Source organism: Dromiciops gliroides, chromosome 3 (genome assembly GCF_019393635.1).
Source record: "Dromiciops gliroides isolate mDroGli1 chromosome 3, mDroGli1.pri, whole genome shotgun sequence".
Taxonomy (NCBI): Eukaryota; Metazoa; Chordata; class Mammalia; order Microbiotheria; family Microbiotheriidae; genus Dromiciops; species Dromiciops gliroides.
In genome coordinates, this window is record NC_057863.1 from 280,586,145 (window position 1) to 280,595,555 (window position 9,411).

A 9,411-nucleotide genomic window follows, 5' to 3' on the forward strand; every position below is an offset into this window, starting at 1 on the left:
CTGCCAGGCCATGGGACCTATGCTATATTCCCCCAGATACAGTAGCACAAACACTAGGAAGCCTTCTCTGGTGATCCCAGCCCAGAATTATTGAGTTCCAGAGTGTTAGAACTAAAGGAGGTTTGGAAATCAGTCACATTTTTATAGATGAGGAGACTGAGCTTGAGAGAAGTCCAAGAATCCTAGATTGAGTCCAAGGACCTGGGTCTGAGTCTTGGTTCTTTGTCATCTTGGGTAAGTCACAACCTCTCTATGCAAACTCTCTAGGGTTTCATTATCTAAGATGAGAGGTTTAACCTAGATGAACTCCTAGATCCTGTGAGTCTTTAATCAAAGTTCCAGGGTGTTTCCTGAATCATATTAAAATGTAATTGGGAAATTTTTTAACAAAATAAATAAAAACATAACACAACATTTGTTGTTCAGTGCTTTCAGTCATGTCTGATCCCATTTGGGGTTCTCTTGGCAAAGATACTAAAGCAGTTTGCCATTTCCTTCTCTAGCTCATTTTACAGATGAGGAAATTGAGATAAAAAGAGTTAAGTGACTTGCCCAGGGTCAAACAGCTAATAATTATCTGAGGTTGAATTTGAACTCAGGTCTTCTTGACTCCAGTCTCTGCACCCTATCCACTGTGGCACCTAGCTTCTCTCTCTCTCTCTCTCTCTCTCTCTGGTCTTTTTTTTTTTTGCATGGCAATGAGGGTTAAGTGACTTGCCCAGGGTCACACAGCTAATAAGTGACAAGTGTCTGAGGCGGGTTTGAATTCAGGTCCTCCTGAATAAAGGACCCGTGCTTTATCCACTGCGTCACCTAGCTGCCCCCTACCTAGCTTCTTTTAATACAACATAGGTAGCATTAATTTGTGTTTTTCTAAGTCAACATTCAGCTCACAGGGATACATTTTTATTTGAGTTTGACACCACTGCTTTAATAGACTTTTTGGAGGTCACAACTAGTAAATGGCTGAACTGGGACCCTTACACAGGTTTTTTGACTCCAAATCCAACAGTATTCCTACAAATTGTAAACACTAGGCCTAGTTCTGACCTCTGGAGTCAAGAAAGGTATGTCTCAATAGTTAATTTGCAAGTATTTATTAAACATTGATATTAGATGTATTCTTGGCTCCAGAGGTTAGAAACCATAGGAAGGTAAATTGGGCTTCAATGTAGGAATGGCCTTCCTAACCATTAGGCAATGCATTTACTATGACTAGAGGTTTTTTCTTTCATTTTTCTTTTTTATAGTGAGGCAATTGGGGTTAAGTGACTTGCCCAGGGTCACACAGCTAGTAAGTGTTAAGTGTCTGAGGTCAGATTTGAATTCAGGTACTCCTGACTCCAAGGCGGGTGCTTTATCCACTACGCCATCTAGCTGCCCCTGACTAGAGATTTTAAGAGGTTAGTGATGAGGACATTCTAGAGGCAGATTTATGATTCAGGGAGGGGCAGAACTAGATTATTTCTGAGGTCCCTTCCAATTGGGGTTAGTTAGTCCCATTCTCCTGGGAAGGCACACGTTTTGGTTCAACACAGAGTTCATTCTTGCCATGGGGACAGGGTCAGTTTTCCAAAGGTCAGCTGGTCCTTTTTCCAGTAGACTGAAGGGGAACCCAGGCTTCAAAAGCAATACACTTGAACTGTTGTGATCTCTGGAAGCTTCCTCATGGACTGGCCTTGTTGAAATGTACTTTTTTCCTGGCCTAGGAGAATGGAAACTCCACAGGTTTTAGCATTCATCCAGGTTCTTGGTAAAGATGCAGCAGAAACTGGTGCTCTAGAGGACCCGAGTTCAAATCCTTGCTTGACAACTCACTGTTTAATTTAGTGCAAATTATGCCAGGCCAATAGACTTGTAGTCTAGTCTGTAAAATGTAGAGTTTGGATCAAGTCAGCTTTTAGATCCACAGCTAGCTCTTCATCCATGATCCCGTGAGGTAAGGCCATGGGGTGCTGAAATCCATTCCCAGAGTCAATTGTTAAATGTTTATTTTAAGCATTTATACCTCAGAAGTCAGCAGACTATAAATCAAGACTTGATTTAGTGTTTTATTGGTTGTATAGACTTAAGAAAGTGGTGAGGAAAATGTAAATAGTGCAAATTAAACTAGCAAGTGTGTCCCACGCACATTTCACTGCCCCCTTAGCTGATTGATTGTTAAACATTAACCAGCAGACCCCTGAGTGAGCCCTTTTCTTGGGAGTGCTGGATGATGCTTCTTTCTCTGAGTGAGCCTGGTACCAGGAGGTCAGACTGTAGAGGTCTCCTTGTGAAGCAGCTCTCAGCCTTCCCTTTTAGAACAATAGTCCCCCAAAGCTTCCTAGAGCAAAGGGGATGCTTGGCAAGAAGTCACATTCTGTCCTTGCCCTGATCAGGGCATACTGGAACTTAGGAGTGAAACAATTGAGGGCTTGTAAGGAATTTGTCAAGGAAGACATCGGGAGGCTTTCAGTTTGGCTTAGGGTTGTTGTTGTCTTGTTTTTAACCCTGTGAGAGCCTTAAAAAATAAATTAAAAAATATCTCTGTCAGTTGTTTTTCTATTTAACGAGAGCTCTCAACACAATCAGTTTTTGAGAAGGCAAAAAAAAAAAAAAGGAGTGAACAAAATGAACACATTTAGGTCCCAGACCCAGATGACCAAGTACATTTGTAAAACTGCAGTAAAATTCCCCAAATTGGTAGCTGTCAGTTCAAAGGAGGAATCCAGAAAGCCTGCCACAAACCTGGGAAACAGTTCCAAACTGCTTGTTAGCACATCTGGCCAGCCAAGGCTTTTTAAGCTTCCTGGCAAATGTTTTGCAAAGATGATCCCAAAATTTTGCCTTTAAGACCTCCCCTTTACTGCCCCCAATCCCTTCATATTGGTGGGCATGGAAGGGACATCCATTGTGTTTAGGGATTCTCTGGATGAAGATCGAGTTCCTGCCCACAAGAAAAAAAAAAGCATTTTCAGGAAATTATTCCAATGCTGTGACACTTTGAGCAGGCCCTTGAAGGGTATCCCAGCTGCTGAGCTACCCCCCAAAGCTGCTTAGACAGATGGAGGAAGGGAGACAGTCCCAAGAATTGGAAATTCTAATGAAAAGCCAGCAGACGAGGGGGGGGGGAGGGGGAAGCATTGTCTTATAGGATCTAAAATCCCATTTGAAGATTGCTCTAGGAGAGAGACCCCTTCCATGATGGGAGGGATTGTCCTCTTCCCCGGTGCTGTCTGTTCACAGTAGAGACAGGGAAACCCCAGTAATACACTAGAAGACAGGCTCTTACTTAGCATAATCAAAACCAGTACTCATCAGTTAGCAATCATATCAGCTCGACACAAATAAGCACAAATAGTAGTATCTGTAGCAAGGGATCCCCACTCTACCAAAAGCCCAGAAGCCAAAGAGTAGCTTAAGTGGAGGTCTGACCATACACATCACTCACCCACTGCCTCTAAAATTATATCCGAACTCTTTGTCATTGAAAACCCTTCACAGCCTAGCCCCAAACTACCCTTTCAGTTTCATTCTAGGATGCTCTCCTTCATCTGTACTATAGTCTGGCCAAATTGCTGTCCCTCACACATGAAACACCATCTCTACCCTTTCTTGTTGGCTCTCCCCAAGGCCAGGAATGCATTTCCTCCTCACCTCCACATCTTAGGAAGCCTTGTTCACTTAAACATCTGGCTCAAGTGCCATCTTCTATATGAAGCTTTTTCTAATAGTCTCAGCTACTAGGGACTCCCCTGGCTAAAGTTATTTTTTTATTAATAATGTGTAGATTTTGTATTTATCCATCACCTCTGACATACTGACCATGTGACCAAGAGGAGGTCGATTAACCTCTCTAGTGCTCTAGGTCACTTTTTTATCTTTAAAAATATATTTTGAAATTTATTTTGTTAAATATTTCCCAATTACTGTTTTTGAACATTCATTTAAAAAAATTGACTTCTAGATTCTCCCTCCTTTGCCCCTTGAGAAGGCAAGCAATATGATATTGATTAACCATGTGAAATCTTGCGAAACGTATTTCCATATTGGCCAGGTTGTAAAAGAAAACACACACAAAAAAACCCCAGGAAAATAAACAAAATGAAAAAAACTATGCTTCAAAATGCCCTCACTTTGTCAGTTCTGTCTCTGGAGGTGGAGAGCATTTTTCATTAGTCCTCTCTACTTAGATTCTAAGTTTCAGAGAGGGTCCTGACTGGCCCTGGTTGAAGGAGTTCCCTCCTCTGGGGAGTTCCTATACCAATGAAATCACCAGCCCTAATTCCTTGTATTTTATAGATAGTTATATATGTGCATATACTTCATTTTTGTTTTTGCATCCCTCTTTTTAACACAGTGGGAAGTAATTAATAAATGAATATTGATTGATTGAAACAAAGACAAAGACATAGCTCCCCAGTGTCAATCCCAAATGGGTTGCCCAAGAAGGGGATGAAAGTATACACAGCGAGTCAGATGGGGGGGGTGGATCCTGGTTCCCCTGGTTTCTGTGGCTCTCTCTAAGTATTCTGCATCATCACACATAGCTTTTTCTTTATGATAGCCATCTTCAGCAAGGCTAAGAGAGATTGCCAGGCAGCTCACCAACAGCAAGAGTAACCTCTGACAGTGAGAGCATGACAAGGAACCCAGTGCTGTTGAACTGTGGGGGGCAAGAAGGCCGTAGCTGCTGCCAGTACCCTCGTGGGATGCCCTGGACTCTATGGGGTTACCCGCAGTCAGCAAATATATGGAGAGGACTTCTGCCCCTGGCATCGGCAACTAGATGTCTGGTCAGGTCCGTGTAATGCTTGGAGGAGCTTGCAAAAGAAAGAAGTGACCGGGACGTGGTCACAGCAGAGTAGGGAGATGCACTATGAATAGTCCCATCGAGGATCTCGGGTGCTGAGCTTCCTAAGGCCTTATGCTTAGAGGACACTGAAGGGATCTTGCTCACAATGTTTCACTTTTTGAAACATTTCCTATGCTTCAAGGCACGTCTGTGTTAGAGGCCCCTCGACCCAAATATTGGTCCTTTGGGGCCTAGGCCTATGGCCTCTACTGAGAACAGCAGCTGATGGCAGCATGTTCCTACTGCCCTCTTTGTCCTGCTGTGCCTTTGTCCTTGTATTCTCTCAGTTTCTTCATATTGACAGCTACTCCTACTGTCCATTATTCTATAGTAGGCATGGCGCCCATCAAGTGTGTGTGTGGGTTTGTTTACTTCCCACCAAGTGTCTGCATCCTAGAGCCCAAGGGTATTCCTTGTTGTCATCCTTGATGAATTTGTGCTGCCAAAGCATCTTTGCGCTTGACTGAAGGATGATGCCCCTCGATGGGGCTGGGAAGAGGAGGCGGGGAAGGGAGGAGGGCCATGCTCTCCAAATAAGCACGTGAGCCATGAAGGAAGATGGGGACTCGGGGTCCAGTCAGCCAGATCTGCTGACTCAGCCCTGGTGATCGTCAGGGTGAGAGCTGTCCCAACCAGATTGCATTCACATCAGAAATCCCCCTCAGACCTTCTTAGAACAACCAGGGGCTTGCCTATGTCAAGTGCAGATGAAGAATAGGATGTTTGGTTTTTGACTCAGATCCAAAATGATTAATTTGGAGATTGTAGCTGCATCCGAGGGTGATGTAGAAAGAAAGTGGGCTGAATCAAATATTAATTTGAGGAGGTCATTCCTCCCTGGGTTCTTATAAATTATACAATGGAAGGAACTGAGGATTAGGAAGATCAGATACTGAGCATTCATGTGATATTAGGGCCCTGTGTTCAGGTTAGGGAAGGTTTGTGGTAGTTTTTTCCCCTTTTGTTTAGAATGCAATGTGGCCACCTATGCAGACAGAGCAGCTTAGTTGAATTCCTATGTTAAGACACGATCATCTCCCTCCAACCCCCCACCCCCACCCCTTTGCTAGTGGATTAGTGGATTGTCAAGTGCCAGGGGGAGCTGAGTGGAGTGGGCAAAAATCATTTACACAATCTAAACTAAACTAGTTTTGAAAGTCCAGCCTGAAGGCAGGGACTGGATTAAATGACTCTCACAATTTTATTATTATTACTATATTATTAGTATAAGGTTATTCACATAATAATTGCCATGATCATTTACTCTTGAACTTTTTAGAGTGTTTATACATCTTTTTATTTTACATTATCCTTATATGAAAATTTTTTTAAAAACTAAGGTAAACAGGGAAGATACACTCATTTTATAAATGAAGAAAACTGAGACACAAAATAATTCAGCAATTTGACTAGCAATAGCCAGCAAGGTAGCAGCAGAGACAGAACTACAGAAACCAGACCCACGATCTTGTCATCGTTCCAAAAGATCACAATTTATTCCGTAGTTCAGAAAAAAACATTCCTTCCTTCCTAAGTTCCAAGGCCTCATTATTCCATTAATGCAAGCCCTCCCTTCACTGACACGATGCTTTAGAAGTTTATTTTATGAGCTGTTGTGGCCGAAAAATGCCTCACCTGGTGACTCTCCTTCTGGTGATGAGTTTCTCCACACTTATCAAGGCTGGTCCTCAGACACCAGACACACAGTCTGTCATTGGGCTTGTACTTGGAGAATTTCCAGGCTGGTGGGATCTGCCAGCAGCTTGGGTTCTGCTAGCAAAGCCAGGCTCGACTCAGCTCAGCACCGTGATGATGCATGGGAGTGAATTGTTGGATCTATAAAAATTGAATTTGGTTCACCACAGGCTCAACGGGACTGCTCCCATTTCTCAGTGCCCTCCCCCACCCCTTCACATTGGTACGGGTCATTTGTCTGAGCAGGAGGGAGCAATGGAGTCCTACTGCAAACCCCCTCAGCCTCCTCCAGACAGATTCCCTTGGAACAAACCAAATAGCTCCAAATGACACTAAGTCCCTGAATTTGTTTTATTCCAACTGCCAGGTTTTTCAAGGTCTGCTGTACAGTCTCACTAATTCTTTTAGGCTCTGTTCATTTTCATGGATGTTTCGAGCCATGAGGAACAAACAGCATGGCATAGAGTTGGTCTCGGAGTCAAGACCCAGGTTCAAGTTCTGCCATTGATAAATACTGACTCTAAGACCCTGAGCAAATCATTTAAGCTTTCATTGCCCCATGTCTAAGACAATGAGTGGCAGTTTCCATCTGCAGGGCTAGAAGGGATTTCCTTGGCTCCCGGACAGCAAGGAAATCACAGGTTAGGACAAAAATAAAAGCTTTTTGAACCATAATAGAACACTCCACAGAAATGCTGTCTCTAGGCTACACAGGAGGAGGTTGGACTTAGAGTGAGGAAGACTGAGTTCAAATCCAGTGTCAGACACTTTCTAGCCGGGTGACCCTGGCCAACCCAGTTAACCGTTATGTGCCTCAGTTTCCCTGTTTGTAAAATGGTGATGATAATAGCAGCTACCTCCCAGGGTTGTTGCAAGGATAAAATGAGATGCTATTTTAAAAGTGCTTTGCAAACCCTAAAGCACTCTATTAATGTTAGTGGATAGAGTGTTGGGCCTGGAATCAGGAAGAAGACCTCAGTTCAAATCCAGATTCAGACTCTTACTGGCTGTGTGATGTGGTTTGCCTCAGTTTCCTCATCTGTAAAATGAGCCAGAGAAGGAAATGGCAAAGCACTCTAGTGTCCTTGCCAAGAAAACCACAAACAGGGTCACGCAGTCAGACATGACCGAAAAACGGCTGAACAACAACGACCTCTCTAGTCCCTAACACATCGTTCTCCCATCTCTTGAAGGATTTGATTCCTTTAAGAGCGAAAGAAAAGCACTCACTGCTTGCAGAGGGAGCAAACCTTCTCTTCTCTAACCTTTCAAATTGCCGCCTGACCCCATGGGAGAAGGTCTCCATCAACCACACTGGTCCTGTGGTACCTGGAGTGCTTTCCTGCTCATCTCTGCCCCTCCCCTCTCTTCCTGCTTCCTTCATGCTTCAGCACAAGTCTCACCTTCTGTAAGATGCCTTTCCCAGTCTTCCTTAATCTGAGATCACCTCCAATGTATCCTGTACATATCTTGTTTGTACAGAGTTGTTTGCCTGTTGTTTCTTCCCATAGACTCTGAGCTTCTTGAGAAAAGGTACTTTGGGGAGGGGGTTTTTTTGTATCCTTGGTGCTCAGCAGGGTCCCTGGCATAGGTAGTCACTTAATAATTCTAAGTGCCTGACCATCCTGTGAATGTTGCAGTGGTAAAAGTCTAGGGTTAGTTGTGTGTGGCCAGCATCAAACATTTGAACAGATAGTTGGAGCTATTTGTAACCACACGTAGTAATTTTTGTTTTTTGGTCATTTTCAGTCATGTCTGACTCTTCATGACCCCATATGGAGTTTTCTTGGCAGAGATACTGGAGTGGTTTGCCATTTCCTTCTCCGGCTCATTTTACAGATAAGGAAACTTAGGCAAAAAAGGTTAAGTGACTTGCCCAGGCTCACACAGCTAGTGAGTAAAAGTGGTCTAAGGACTGGAGATACTGGCTTTGTATTCCTTTGTTCTATTGCCATTCCAGGATCTTCCAAGGTAGAATAAGGAAATTGTTGGTACTAGATTTGAAGCCAGAAGACTTGGGTTTGAATCCTGCATCTGCTATTTACTATATATGGGATCCTAAACAAGCTAGTTAAGCACTTTGAGCCTGTTCCTTCATCCAATAAATGAAGTATGGGTTTGGTAGATGCTCTCTCAAAGGTCTCCTTCCAGCTCATGATTCTGAGTCCATTAATTCATTAATTTTCCCTTTCTTCTTTGGCCCTATCCTTTGAAGAGAGACTCCATGATGACCTGAGAGCTTCCTAAAGCTACTTTGAACATGGTTGGCTTTCTAGGAAGGACAAGGGGAGCAGGGTCTTGAAGAGAATCTGCAAGTTTGTAAAGACTTGACCTTGGGACCCTCTCACCTCCCTTTCCGTTCGATTCTCCTATCTCTGGGCCTATCACTTCCCAGGATGCTCAATAGCCTCATGCTGCCCTCTGGCGGCCTAAGACTCACCCTGACTGCAACCAGCATCCAGTCCAAGCTCACTCCAAAGGATTCCCTCGTCTAAAATATTTAAAATTGAAATTTATATATCATATAATATATCAAATTTATATTATACGATGGATAGAAATATATTTGATCTATGTCCAAGCATCAAATATCAAAATATATTTATGTATCACAGATATATATATTATATATATATATACACACATACATATATTCCTTCCTTCCTCCATCCCTCCTTCCCTCCCTCTTTCTCTTTTCCTTCCTTCCTTTCTCCTCCTCCTCCTCCTCCTCCTGTCTCTTTCTCTCTCATAATGTACTGGGCCTGGAGTCAGAAAGACTCATCTGCCTGAGTTCAAATCCAGCCTCAGACACTTACTGTGTGACCCTGGGCAAGTCACTTAACCCTGTTTCCTTCAGTTTCCTCATTTGTAAAATAAGCTTG